Consider the following 15,920-nt stretch of genomic DNA (forward strand, 5'->3'; position numbering starts at 1 on the left):
GTTAGTTACAGCGGGAATGCAAAATTAATTTTCAATGCCATGTTTGAAGATTTAGTGATAATAAGAGTTATGGGCATTGTTTTGATTACCCTTCTGCATGATTACAAAAAAAGCTGAAGGCCCAAGGGGTGTTTTATTTTTCAAACAAAAACCTAACCAAATGTCATAACAAGCTTTTTTAATTTATTTATTTCTTTTTTAATACTAAGATCCATGCAGCTCTGATTCAAACACTGTGTTCTCTCTCTGAAAATTAATGCACTGTTTGTTCATGGCTTTGTGCATAAGCAGATGTAATAAATGTTGGCTTTGTTGGGAGTCACTGTGTACACGTGCTGCATCAGCAATTCAGTTCAATATTTTTAAATGGTCAGAAGACAGGCTGCTAAATAAAGAGGACACACTTTAACTATAAAAGGAGGTTGGCAGGCTTTCTTAAAACAGTAAACAGTAGCTTTGCAGTGATCACACAAAGCTCAATGGCACTCATTATTATAAACTTAACCTCTCAAAGTCTTCCAGATTTGTATTTTAATGTGAGAAGTTTACTGAGTTGAGGATCCAAAATGCTATTTTTAAGGTGTACAGTATTTACAGCAGGCCAAATGCCCTGCAGGCTAGCCCTTGATTTTCTTGCAGTACTAGCCAAACCTGTCTATGTAGCAATTGTAGTAATGATTTAAACATGAGGAAGAATATTGGGTACAAGCAAAGGAGGATTAAAATGTCTCTCAATAAAGAATTATTATTATTTTTTTAAGTTGAAATGTTCTCACTAAAGGAATAAAGGAGTGGGACCTTTCATTCATCTTCATATAGAGCAAGAGAAATTTGTAATTGTATAGAACACCACATAAAGATTACAAAAAAAAAAAAATTGCTAATTTTTAACTGGAAAATAAAATGTGTATACCCAAGCCTAGGGCAAACAGTCAGAGAGAATCAATGAAGGAAAAAGTACCAAATGTGTTTCCTGTAGAATGATAAAATGCTGCCTGGTTACACGGCTCTTAGGAAACAACCCTTCAACAGCTGAGGCTTCCCTTTCATTAATGTATTACTGGGTCAATTGAAAATGCAATTTTAATCTGGATCAAATAAGCATGCACCACTGTTTCTTCTGAACTGAGTGTGGGATATAGTGTTAAAGCAGTTTCATACTTTCTGTTGAGTATAAAATTATTGCAAGTAAAAAATACCCCAAAAACATCAAATGCATTGTAAAGCTGGCCAGAAGGATGTTACTGCTTTAAAACAATACTAAAACATCATATGAGGTGGGATAAGTTTGCATCAGACCTGCATATTTTTACCATTTGTGCTGATAACTTTTCTGATCCACCCTTAAGTATTTCAAAACTCTAATGGTAAAAGCAATGCCAGTGATGCACAGGCTCAGAAAACAAATGTTCACACCTTATTTCCTGCTTATCTTCTAATGATAGTGAAATGGCTTCTCCAAAACTGGTTGTTATATATTGCAGAGGTCTATAGCACAGGCCATCTCTGCCCCAAATAGTTTTTTAAACAAATAAGCAAGAAAAAGCATCTTCTAAATAAAAGCTCTTCTTAAGATTAAAGATTACAAACTCGATTAAAACTGTCCAGCCTGCAAAAACATCTTAGTGATGGTTTAACAACTTGGCTAGAATATATGTTTAGTGCACCAAAACTCTTGATGAGTTTGCCAGGTGATTTGGATGAGGAAGAAAAGGAAAATCAGGTGTACTGTTTGAAGTTGGCATATTTCATTCATATTAGACATTTCTGACCAAATATAGAGATTTCCCATAATTAATAATAAAGCCTTTTTTGGCAGGCAATTGGACAATTCTGATTTGTATAAAAATCCTTCCTTTTTAAGAGTATCTAGTGTAATCACAGATCCTGATGGGGTAATTGCAAAAATACATGGTTAAAACTGTCATTTGTCCTTAGGAAGGAGGCAAGGGTCATCTGCTGCTATGTCATTTCTCAGTTGCCCAGCAACATGACGTTCACAGACAATCTGTAAAGGACATTCATTTTATAGCCTGGTCCAAGGCAAAAAAAAAGAAATAAGCAGGGATTCAGTGTTTCATTTCAAGACATTCAAAGAAATCTTCCAATAGGTCTCAGATACCAAAGGCTGGACTCTTGGCTCCCTTGCAGGCAGTGGAAGTTTTACTGCTGACCTCAGGGAGACTGTGAAATCACTATTCCGGTTAAGGAAAAAGAAGAACCATTACATACGGTTCATGACTGGGCAGGGCTTTTCTCATCATCCTGATCTTTGCTTCCCTTTAAGGACTGGTGTCCCTCTTAGGTAGAAACACAGCTTGGGACTCTATTGACATGGAAAGGCAGATAACATGTACACGTACCTCTCACAGAGGTGTGTGTGGCCAGAGCAGTGGATCTGGTTGAGTGCGGGAACCAGAATGAAGCCCCTGGCTGCACAATCTGAGGGCCATGCCCTGAGGTCTCACAAGGAGACCTGTGCCTTTCTACAGACATACAGGGATCTAGGATTTAAAACAAAACAAAACCAAACACAACAAAAAAATCCCAAAAAAATCATTGAAAGTCACAATCTTATCTTCTTGATACTGGAATACTAGATATGGATCTGTCTCTTTGGTTTTTGCAAGGAAGGGTCTTGAAACAGAAAGGGGGTTTGTGAAGTGTTGGGCAATTAGTTGCAACAAATAGTTTACTGAAGTGATCCAGGTGTCTTAAGTTTATAAAGGACCCACTGATGTTTAAGTACCATTTTTATGAATGTAACAAACAGCAAATATTAAAAGGTACACTCAGATCTGAGCAGAACTCAATGCTGAATGAGATTATTAACTTGAAATGTATTTTAAGAGTATTAAAGACATTTTAAATTCAAGTTGCAGTCAGGAATTCAAATTGCAGCTTGTTATTGAAGATACTGGTTTCCTGATGACTGCTACCCTACTTCCAAAGAACAAGAGCTGGCTACCATAACTACCTCTGTGTCATGAAAACATTTACAGATCATTACAACCTGTATGTTCATTTCTAGTTGCCAAGGACCAGGCTATATCCTACCCAGACAAAACTATGTAAAGGCTAGAAACTTGTACAATTACTGTTTCGTATTTCTCACTGACCCTTTTGTGCAGAGGATGGCTGGGATTTGCAGCTGTATGAGCTACACTCCTCTGCAGCCATAGGGTCCCTGCACAAAACCTGACCCCCCCGACAGCCTGTGGTGGTTGGGGGAGCCTCTGGGGCTTCTCTGGTTTAGTCAAGAGCTATCCCACAGCAAGGCTCCCTCTTCATCTCTGCTGTCACTGAATCCTCATCTGAACACACCAAATGCAGATTTGCCAGGATCTTTAGGATGTCCTTCTTCCCAAATGTGTTCCTGCCTGTTCTTTCTGGGAACATCTGCTTCCTCCACAGCAGTTTGGCTTTCTCTGAGAGCTCAGCTGACACAGAGGCAGATCCCAGGGGCCATCCTCCCATGGCAGCAGGCCTCCCTCAAGTGACCACGTCCATCAAGTAGCCTGCCAGGGGAGTGAGACCATCACAAAATAAATCCCATTTCCTTTCAGTATACCAAAGGATATTTCTGAGACCTACAGCTGATGGCAATACTTCTACAGCCATGGCAGCTCAGCAAACAAAAAGCCAGCCAGCCAATGCCAAAGATGCTGACAGAAAATTATAATCATCTGATGGAGTAAATGTGCTCTAGCAGTTCCAGAGTAGGGGATCTGTGGGCCCTTCCATCTCTAGCAGCACAGCCCAAATTGCAGATTGCATAATAATTACTACATCCTTTTAAAGCATGTTTTATTATACCATTTACCTAGAGATTTGTTGTAGTTTATCCCCATTGTCCTTGGCATTTGCTTTTAATGAGTAGACTACATGTATTTTTATGGCTCACATTTCACAGCAGCAAGTGAAAAATACTTAACTGCATCTGGGAAGCATGCAAGTGGATCCTAATTCTACATTCAACAGTCATGGAAGGAGTGTTCTCTGTTCTTTCCAACTGAGAATGGAGATTGAGCTGCAAGAAAGGCCTGCTGGGGGAAGAAAAATCAGTAGTCATTGTGGATGAACTCCATCTCTTTAAAGACACCTGTTTGTTGTGGACTTCAGGAGAATGAGGGTGTTGTGCCTTCTGTTACAAAAATTTGTGATGGTTGAACAGCACCCATCAAGTCATGGAGATGCTATGTCGTCAACCTCAGCTCAGCAGACAGCACAGGAGAGGCCCAGCATGTTCAGCATTCAGGCATCTCCTTGCAAACAGTTTTCCTCTCTCCACCCTGACCACTCAGCATGTAAACATTGTTTTACATCACCTTTGGCTATGCTATGTAGTGTCAGAACTGGAGGAGCATTTGTGAAGAAATTAACATTAAGTGTCAAGAAATTAAATAAGTTGCACATAGTAACAAAATTCAGCAATATTATACTCTTACAATTCACGTACATGCACAGGACTGATTCTAAGGGGTACAGCCTGCCTTAACTGCATCTTCCACCAGCTGAAAACTTGACCATTCATCATCGTTAACAATCTTTCAGTCTATTATTTTTTATGCAACTAATACACAAGTTTGTCTATCAGAGTATCTGTCTACATTTGGAACAACTACAGGTTCATTTTTTCCCATGTCACATGGAAAACTTTTTTTCTATTCACCTTGCTCTGCCTTTGGCAATTCCTAGTCAACCACAAAGTTTATTTCTCACCTCAGACCCATTCACTCTCTTCCCTAGAAGCTGTAAAAAAACTTACAATTTACCCTTATTACTTCTTTTTCCTTATTCTACTGTCCTGTCGACACACAGTGCTGTGCTCGTAAACCGGGGGAACTGCTGTATGTGTGGCTTGTCCAACACTGCTGAAGAGCTAAAGGCAAAATGGAGGGTGGGTTTCCTACAGCCCAGGACTTCTTTTGCCCTTTGGTACAAGTCAGTTGCCTACCAAAAATGTTTCACTTCTTCGAACTTCAGTGTAAAGTACAGGCCAAATCCATCTGCAGAACAGTGATTCTCAGAAAGGTACAAAACCAAGAAATCTGTGCTTTTTCCAAATTCTAGCCACCCTAGGAAGATGTAAGAAATAAGATGGATGGGGCTCCTTTAACTAGCTAAAAACCTACTGAAGTCTTTCTGGGTTTGCCACAGCCCACAGGCTGTGAGTCACAACTCTGGAGGCTTCCAGTTAGCAACTAAAAGGGAGAAACGATCAATATCATTTTTCTCAGAGAGTGATTAAGACTGCTTTTAACAATGCAATCATGCATGCTATGTACAAAAAGGGGTGATTCATTAGGTACTTGGAAGAGGAGCATCTTCTTTGCTCAGTTCAGCAGCCAGGGGGATTAGCCAGTGCCCCACGAGCACAGCTGATTAGCATGTAGAAAGAGAGGAAAGGAAATACTGGCTACTTTTGTCCCTGTCTCTACATCTGCAGTGCTCTTCTCATTAAAGCAAGACAGGAATGGGGGAATTTTGTATTCAGCAGTGACATTGTTTTAGTCATACTTTGCATAAGTCTGACACCAGAGCTGGCTGCTGGCAGCTACTGGCAGCTCCCTCCCCTGCCCTCCAGTCACAAGCGCCTGCATCCAGCCAGGAGCGTGACCTTCATGGCCGTGCTGAGCAACCCAAATAGCAATACCAGCTGCTGATGCTGCCCTGACACATATGTGGGAAATCTGTTCATCCTGATTTTTGTGTTGATTGCCTCTTCTGAAATAAAAAATAACAGTAAAACTATAACGATAGCAAGAATGTATTTTTCCTTACTTGAATGATACTGTTGTTGAAATTAAATCTATAACAACTCCTCATAACTTTCCATAATTTTAAGTTTACTAATGATAATCTTCCTCTATAAGATGAGGTCATGTGTACAATAAATAATACACCACTCCCAAGCCTTTTTAGGTTTGGGTAGCTCCACATTCTAAGGCATTCTTTGCAAAACCCTGGTAGTGCAATACAGTAGTATAAGGGTGTGACCATCTGAAAGGTCATGCTTAGATTTCTTACAGTCTTCTTCCTGTGAGGAGAAATTATATTACCACAGCCTCCATGCAAGACCTCTCCAACAAGTGGAATTTGATGTTGCTATTTTTTCATCACAACACGAGTTTAATTTATGGGCAAGTACAAAGCAATATTTTTTTTCTGAAGAGACTAACCAAAACTGTCACATGCAAGACTTGTATCTGTTTCCCCCTTCTTAGAGCCCAAATATCAGACACAAGTATAACTTATGTGCAACTCATTTTGCATGCTTCTAAATGCAGTCTCATGTAATAATCATTTGGACATATTGTACTCAGAAAACTGGCAGTAATTCCAAGATTGACGTATGTGACAGACTCTGGCACCAGCTGAAAGATGTTCAATAGCTGCAGTGCTAGTATACACATAATGCCCTTGCATCCAAACATAACCACCACACTTTTCCTAAGGACACTTATATCCTGAATACTGCCAATTTCATAGAAATTTTGCATTCTTCTTCCCTGGGCTGAGCTTTTGTATCAGTGTTTCTCCTTTGCTTTTGATTAGTCTTTCTTTTGACCTAATGCTGGCTACCCCATTTTTCCTTTCACCTCTTTTCTCCTCTGTCACAGGTTGCCTCCTTGGTTGTCACAGCACCAGCTGTGTAAGTAAAATTATTAATCTTCTCCCTTATTCATGAAGAGGTCTGGGTGGGATGAAAGGAGATGCAGCCGCCACATCCCAGAACAACCCTGACCCATGTAAAGCAGCAGCAGCTCTAAGGGGGGATATGCAACCCCTCTGAGGCCTACCCTCCCCAAACACATTTTGAGCAATATCCTGCCCTGAACATGGCCTACCCTCAAATCTCCTGTGCTGATTGGTATTTATTACCAGCTTTTCATTACCTGAATCTCTTCTTATTTCACCTTGTCTAGTGCAGAATATATTTCCCATAATGATGGAGTGGAAAAGAGACACCCACCGTAGGTGCCCATCTAGCTGAGCTCCTGATAGAAAGACCACAGGGAGTTTGGTTTATATTATTAATTATGTAAGAATGCTTAAAGCCTTGGCTACATAAATTCCATGCATAAAATTCCAAATATACAATTTGAAGCAAATTTATTATTACTGAATTAAGAAGTTCTTTGGAATATATATATATATATTTAGTTAGTTAGTTAGTTTTTCTCTCAATTCTAAAGTATTATATTTTGGTCTAAACTAAGGATAATTTCTGTCATTTTGAAGGTCAAAAAAATGTCACTTGAAAACCAAACAATTTAACTGAAACATGGCCAGGGTTTCTTTTCATTCAATAGTACAATATATTGACAAGAAGAAGGCTCTTCTATGAAAATCTTATGTTCAGTCAAAAATTGTAACTCTCCTGAATATATGCACAGCACATATTAGAAACCAAATTAAACAGTCCTCATTGTATCTATGTATATCACCGCTAAAGAACAATTTATTCCATATAAAAGCAGAGCATTATCAATTCTCTGTGATTGTGATCAATTGTGAGGTGTTATGTAACTTACATTATTTTTTTTTTCACCATTGTGCTTCAGCTTTCACCAGAAGCTTCAAAGACAAATAAATCATTAGTCACTTAACTGGTGGTATATAGGACTCATACTTGTCATCTCTGGCAGGGTTTTAATTTTAAGCTTAAGTTAAAGCAATTCATTTGTGTCCTAAGTGACATTAGTGCATGAACTTGATTGCAGCAGATGTCTTGATAATGCTGAACACAGAACAAGGTCAGACTTTGGAAGGAAAAGTGAGCACAGTGCTGAATGACTGCTAAGATCATTTTTTTCTGTAACTCAAGCAAATTTGTATGTTGCTCTTCTGACACTTCGGTGGAAATGGCTGCATCATTTTAGCTAAAACATCTAATGCCTCCCCCTTCAGCTCCCCACAAGAGCCAGAGGCATTTATTTAGCTTTGAAAACATCTGAACAATTTATTCACATTTAAGAAAGTACAGAAGAACTGAAAAGAGCATAATTTAGTGGAAAGAGCTGGGCAGTCCTTTCCTAGGAGTTAATACCTGCGCTGTGCATAATGGAAAAATCACCATCTTTCATTATCAGTGAGACTGTTACTCTGCCACTTTCTGAAGGGCCACCTATAACAGTTAATATATAACTCACTGATGTGTCAGTTCCTCCCTGAAGTGCAGGGGAATTCCCTCTGGCATCCGTGCCAGAGCAAAGGTACTTTGGCAGCTGCAGTTTCACAAAAGAGGGGGACTTCAACCTCAAGGCAAGCTTGGGGCTGTCTGTCTCCCATCCCTGCCTTGCCTCCAGCTGCTTCTTCACACTCGTGCCACTCTGCAACTGTCTTTGAGGCTGTGCTGTAAAGCAGGTCACTGAGCTGATCCAAGATACCAATGATTTTTTAAAATTATTTTTATTTAAAGGGTTGTTTTTAATAAAGGTTGCTCTGCTTACCAGATTGATGCCAGAAACCGCAGCGCTGGTGCAACTGAGGAGGCCCTGGGACAGAGAGGAGAGAAAAGCTGTCGGGATGGCAGGCACTGGGGAGGAGGGTTCATGGAACTGCCAGCTCAGGGTGCATCTCTTCCACTAATAGGGGTAAAATGCTGACAGAACGGTGTTATCGTAAACTATTAACACACAGAAGGTGCCCACACAAAAGGATCATGCATTGGTTTTAAAAAGACTGAGGATGAACAGTAAAAACAGGTCAATACTGACTTCTGCAGAAAGAGTAGCTATAAACACTGAGGTGTTGGAGAATGTGTTTATGTGCACACGCACCTGCATACACACATATATACATACTCACCCAAGTCCACACACACACAAATATATCTAAATTTAAGAGAAATGCAAAATATGTCTCACTCCAGAGTTTTTGCCAGCCTTTGAAGCATGAATGCAGCTCTGATCCCCTGGGTGGCCAGCTCATGGAAGCAACAACCAGAAAAGCCTATAGAGGGAGCAGGTCGCCTTCTTTTCCTGAGTTACAGCGAGTTTTCAGCCTTTGGTGAAGACCCTGAGAAAGGACCGACTAGGTTGAGGACGAAAATATCTTAGGGAGCAGTCCCAAGGGCCAGAGCGAGTTACCCTCCAAACAGAGGGAGCAGCAGCATCATCTGCCTCCCCAGGCATGAGCAAGAGAGCTGCAGATCCATGTCAACCCCCTTTTTTCCTTCTCTATTCTGAAGATCCGTACATGAGCCCCATAAGAAGTCAAGAATCTCTCAGTGTTTTCCCCCTTTTGCAGCCGCTGGAGTGTCCTGGCACTTCAGCACATCTTAGGATGGAGATTTGCTTGATGTAGAAATTGAGCAGAATTTCATCTTCCAACACACACAGACAAAGTAAACAGAGCACTGCCTAAAAGTAAGGGAAGAATGCAGTAAGAGAAGCCCAGCATTTCCTGTTGAACAAAAAGAATAACTAGGAAATGAGTAACTGTGTGTCAGAGACAACACAGGAGAAGCAGTATTAAGCAGAACCAAATACTCAGACTGCATTCAGAAGACAGAATATAGAGGAATATCAAAGAGTTAATTATTGTCAGTAGAAGCTTTGTGCCTGAACTGAACATCATGTTTGTTCTAATTTGCATGTGAACACACAAACATTTCTAAAAATCTTTCACCCCTATATCCCTACATTGTAGGTCCAGAAAGCTGATAGTTACTTGCATGATTGTAAAGCTGAGAAGGCCTCATCACAATAGCATTTGCTGGGCATGACACAAATGTCTACCAAGACCCTTTGCCTTACCATCTTACCATGTTTATTATAGTACAACAAAAAATGGTGATAAGGTTTTCTTTTTTTGTGTGTGTGTCTTTTTTATTTTTTTGGAAACAGTCTGGGAGCTGTGATCAAAAAGATTTTAACATAAGCTTGATTTTAGCAATCCAATCCAGATTCAGCCTTTGGGATCAAAAGACTAGCGAGTAAAAAATATTCCTTTGGGAGCAATGACTTTTATAAGGTGCTTGACTGAGTAGTATATGTGTTCTTAACATATAATTAACTATTATAAATGAAAAAACGGTGCACAACAGATGGCAAATACACACATTATTTACCATGTTGTATCATAGAATCACAGAATGGTAAGGTTTGGAATGGACCTCTGGAGATCATCAAGTCCAACCCCCCTGCCTGAGCAGGACCACCTAGGGCAGGTCACATAGAAACGCATCCAGACAGGTCTTGAAAGTCTCCAGAGAAGAAGACTCCACAACCTCTCTGGGGAGCCTGTTCCAGTGCTCTGTAAGCCTCACAGTAAAGATTTTCCTTATGTTGAGGTGAAACTTCCTGTGTTCCAGTTTGCATCCATTGCCCCTTGTCCTATCACAGGGCACAGCTGAAGAGAGACTGGCCCCTCCTTCTTGACACCCACCCCTCAGATATTTGTGTACATTAATAAGATTCCCTCTCAGTCTTCTCTAGACTGAACAGCCCCACATCTCTTAGCCTCTCCTCATAAGGCAGGTGTTCCAGTCCCTTCATCATCCTCATAGCCCTCTGTTGGCTCTCTCAAGTAGTTTCCTGTCCCTCTTGAACTGGGGAGTCCAGAACTGGACACAATTATCCAAGTGAGGTCTCACCAGGGCCAAGTAGAGGGGGAGGAGAACCTCCCTTGATCTGCTGATCACACTCCTCCTGATGCACCCCAGGATACCATTGGCCTTCTTGGCCTCAAGGGCACATTGTTGTCCCATGGATAACTTGTTGTCCACCAGGACCCCAAGGTCCTTCTCCATGGGGCTGCTTTCTAGCAGGTCAGTTCATAACCTGTACTGGTGCATGTTATTATTCCTCCCCAGGTGCAGGACTCCACACTTGTTCTTGTTGAACCTCATTAGGCTCCTCTTTGCCCAGCTCTCCAGTCTGTCCAAATCTCACTGAATGGCTGCACAGCCTTCAAGTGTATCAGGCAATCCTTCCACTTTCATATAATCAGCAAACTTGCTGAGGATACACTCCATCCCCTCATCCAGATCATTGATAAAGTTGTTGAACAGGACTGGACCCAGTACTGACCTCTAGGGGGCTCTACTAGTTACAAGTCTCCAGCTGGACTCTGCACCATTGATCACCACCTTCTGGGCTCCATTGTTTAGAAAGTTCTCAATCCATCTCACTGTCCACTCTTCTACCCCACACTTCCTGAGCTTGCTCCTGAGGATGTTATGGGAGACAGAAGCCTTGTTAAGGTCAAGGTAGGCTACATGCACTGCTCTCCCTGCATCTACCCATTCAGTCACACCACCACAGAAGGGTATCAGATTAGTCAAGCATGATTTCCCCTTGGTATATCCATGCTGGCTACTCCTCATAACCTTCTTTTCTTGTGCTTGGAGATGACCTCCAGAACGAGCTGCTCCATCTTTTTTTCCAGTGATGGAGGTGAGGCTGACTGCTCTGTAGTTTCCTTCTTGCGCTTTTTGAAGACTGGAGTGACCCTGGCTTTCCTCCAGTCTTCAGACACCTCTCCTGTTTTCCATGATCTTTCAAAAATGATGGAGTGTGGTAGAGCAACAGCATCAGCCAGCTCTCTCAACACTCACGGGTACATCCCATTGGGGCCCATGGATTTGTGCATATTCAGCTTACCCAACTGATCTCTAAGCTAATCCTCCCTGACCAGTGGAGAGTCATCCTTCCTCCAGGCCTTCTCTCATACATCCAGGCTCTGGGATTCACAAGGGCTGCTCTTAGGAGTAAAGACTGAAGCAAACTCATTGAGTTCCCTTTACAGAAATATTGGCCACCAGAGTGTGCACCAGCTAACTTGGAGTTCTGTAAAAATCGAATGACTGACATAAAGCATACAATATTTATACATTAAAATTATACTAAGAGCTCTCCCCACACACACGAAGGTCTAATAATACTTCAGCGTTTGTCTCCTGGGGAGTGAGAGCAGGTCTTAAGATTGCAACATAAATAGTTAAGCACAGGTCATGCAGCAGAAAAAGAGGAAAGGAACACTCTGGGCTCTGCAACTCGCAGGCACTGCAGCATGAGGCATTAAAAAAAAAAAAAAAAAAAGGGATAATATTGCTTCTCCTTAGCTAACCCATATGACATGTTTCAGCTTTTCATATGGGTTTGCCTTTTTTTTTTTCTTGCATCATTAGGGAGAGGTCATTTGAGGAATATATTCTGCATAGTGACGTGATTCAGCAACTTTCTGGAAAACAAAAATGCAGCAATTTTTTTTGTGCACTAATGAAACACAACTGGCACTAATTTTCTTTGAATTGAGCCTAACTGAAAGTAAGTGATGTGCCATGTAGGCTGAAGCTGAGTGGTCTGGGATCACAATGTCATTTTTCATGTATTTTTTTGTATGATTGAATATGAGCTAAACATACGCTGCTGCTGAATCCAGGCCAATGACAACAAATACATGAGCTATAGAAGCTGTTGTGTTACCAAGAAAGGCTCAGCAAATAGGGGTTTTTTTTAATCCAAATTCAAGGTAGCTTTTGCCCATACCAATATGTGAGATCATAATTTCTGAGTTATCTACCAAGGGCATGTCTGCAGAAAGGTTACCCTTTGGTTCCAAGAGGGCAACGCTCTCTGTAATGAGCTTCCCAAGTCATATTTTTTTGCAGGAGGGCATTGAATGGTCCTCAGTAACACCACTGTAGAAACACCATCTTCTTTTGCGTATTTGCTATTCCTTACCCAGGAGTGCTCCAAATCTGGGAAATGAGATCAGGATCAAAAAGGTTTTGCCTGAAGAGGAACAAAATTCCACACAGGGTAGTCAAAGGAGTTAAGGAAGCCAGAGGGCCCTGGTGCTTCACGGGCATGTTTCTCACCAAAAATATCCAATAAAGAGATCCTTCCTTGCCTGTTCAGCCTGACAGAGCAGTTCTGTCTCCAGGCAGGCACGATGTGGTAGCCCTGACAAGCGCTGAGTGCCTGAGCTGAGTTGTGCTGCGTGTCCTGGCTTAGAGCACATGCTGCTTTTTCTCCAAGCAACATGTGGGAGTGATGGGCAGCATGTGTCCCACGTCTGTGCACGGCCCTTCCTGCCCCAAGCCACAGCAGAGCCGGCAGGAACCGCAGCCTGTGGGGAGCAGGTCCCACCCCCTCTGCCAACCAGCCCGAAGATGAGATGTGCTGCGTTAGCACCCGCTGGGTTGTTACTGGCAGAGCTGCATGGGGATGTTTGCAGGCAGCACTTGGCTAACCACTAACCAGCGTGGAGCCTTTGCTCTTAGAAGCACCAAGAAATATTCCTCAAACACTTTCCTATTTTCAGAAGGAAGAGTCATCTGGACAAGAAAGTCTTCCAGTGACTAAGCGGCCAGTGTGCTGCTGGCATGAAGTAGCTGGCAGGCTTTCTATCATAAACACTGCTATCAGACCCTTGTATCTCAGCTGTAAAAACTTGCTCCAAGCTGATATTTGGCAAACAAGACCCAGCAAGATAATCCTCTTTTTAAAAACACATTATCCTATTTGAGTAATCTACAGACATTTAAATCAGGAAGTCTGCAAGTGGAGGCCCCACTGACACCTCTGCTGATACTGTGACCATCAGGGGAAATGAGCACCCGGCTGTCCCAGAGGGCTTGCTCCTAGGCTTTCCTTTTACCTCCACATAACCTGAATGGTTCAGATAAAAACGTGGCAGGAGGCACAGGGCAGAGCAGACAAAGTTGTATTCAGTGATGAGACCCAGAGAAGAGTTTACCCCGAAAGAAAAGCCCATCTCCCAGGAACCCACACATAGATAGCAAGACACTGATCATCTTTTTAAGTGGGTGAAGAAGGGAAGCTCCTGGAAAATCCCAAAGTCCTACCTAGCCACATACATACCTCCTTTATGTTCTGGAGTAGCCAACTTTTCCACGGAAGTGAAAGAAAAATGGCATCTTTTTATCTCAGAGGACATGTCTGCTGTTGCTTCAAAGCTAAAACAGCTTCTTGGTCGTAATGCCATAACACTACACTGGCCACACAGTCCTCTTGTGCTTCAAAAGGTTTCCTGTGGACTCTCACATGTCTGACACATGCTTTGGTGGAAAACATGTCACCCACTGGTTCTTCTGAATGGAGATTTCCAGACCTGTGCACAATATCCCCAGAACAAATGAGTAGTTGAAGCCAATAGGGATGGAAAATTCAGCACTGAACAAATGACAGCAACTTTTTATGTATCTGTGTGAAAGTATTCAGGATTTATAGTTAGAAATACTATTTTCAGTCATTTCATTATTAGAAGTCTGTTACAGCTAAGGTTTTCTTAAATGTTGGATCTCATTTCCAAGTGCCCTGAGGGAACAACAGTCACAACAATAAAATTAAGAACCTATTACTGAAGATAAAATTAGAATAAGTAAGCTGTACACTATACAGAGAAAATGAAGTGTTAACATGTATGAGGTAAAATGTTTTTTAACTATCCCAATGTTAAACTTCCTTTTGTCCTTGGAATGAGCAAGGCCAGAAATTTGTGACAAGCTACCACACAACTGTGTTTAGTGCAAGTAACATGCTAAATCAGTATATTTTCTCAGTAGAGTTAAGGCCAAAGAGGTTAATGAATTTTTAATTAACAAGGCACTTTTTTTTTTTTTTTTTTTTTTTTTTTTTTTTTTTTTTTTTTTTTTTTTTTTTTTTTTAATGCTTTTAACTCTCCCTTCCTTCAGGATTGTGATTTAGGGAAGTACTGGGAAAACAGATGGTTATTTTTCAGTTCTACTTACACAGGAGATCCAGAAGGATCTCTCATGTGAAAGAGATCCTTTGGCAAGTGTGGAGAAGCCACTGCTATCTCATCTACCACCTTCCAGGCAAAAGCAGCAGAAGGTGACACGTATTTACCTATCTGTACTAGGACAACCACTCTGATGACAGATACTTCACAGCAATACTTCTGAACAGAGGGTAGGACTCACGTTTCAGAGCACACATACTACCATGCCCTGGATTAGAGTTAGGATTCCCTTATCATTCCTCAGCAAGTATCTTCAGGAGGCGGGCATTCTCACACTGCCTGCCTGAAGAGCACACACAGGTTGTACAGGTTGGAGAGGTTCCTCCTCACAAACACATTGAAAAATGCATTTTTCTTTTTATTTTTTTCAGGAACAAAAAAAGAAACAAAAAAAAAAAAAAAGAAACTCTATTTCCAAAACCAGAACTACGTGGTAATATCCAAAACAGGGCAAAAGGGCAGGGGGTTGTTGTGGTCTTCTCTTTCTTCTCACATTAGGTAAATCCCCTTTTCCTCCTCCTCTTCCAGCCTCAAACGTGTGGCTGTCATAGATTCATAAAGGGAACATTGTCAAATACATTCACCAAATATTCTGGTACTGATGAAAAAGAGTCATACAAATAAAAAAAAAGGAATAAGGTAATGAAAAGACTCAGTTTAGAGCATTGCTTCACATTAGTGATCAGCTCATTTGCTATTCTTGACTATTAGAGTCAAGCCCAGTGCTTTTGCAATAGATATTTTTAAATAAAGGTTAAAGAACATGTTTGTAGTATGTTATATACTTAAAATGCATGTAGAAACAAACAAGCACCAGCTTCTTATGGTGGGGTTGATAGGTCTTGAAAGGAGCAGACAGATCAAATGCACACAGGTTCCACAAATTGTTCTCCAGAAAAATCTACATATATGAGCCGACTCCTTATCTCTACTTCAATCAAATGAGGTTATTGTTAAAGTTTTACAAAGCAACCCAGCAGCAAGGTGAAAGATGAAGAGATCATTGAATAATAGATAAGAATATTTTTAGTCAGCTCAGATGTATTTATGCATCTGAGAAAGCACCAGGAAAAAGCCCACAGAAAGGCATTGGCTGAATTCCAGCAAAAGAAACTAGACTGTCAGCACACTGTGAGGGCCAGGGTCTCCCTGGGGCTCGGGTGCTGGGGGTTCCCTGGAGG

This window comes from Chaetura pelagica, unplaced genomic scaffold (assembly GCF_000747805.2).
Source record: "Chaetura pelagica isolate M959 unplaced genomic scaffold, ChaPel_1.0 scaffold50, whole genome shotgun sequence".
Classification (NCBI taxonomy): domain Eukaryota; kingdom Metazoa; phylum Chordata; class Aves; order Apodiformes; family Apodidae; genus Chaetura; species Chaetura pelagica.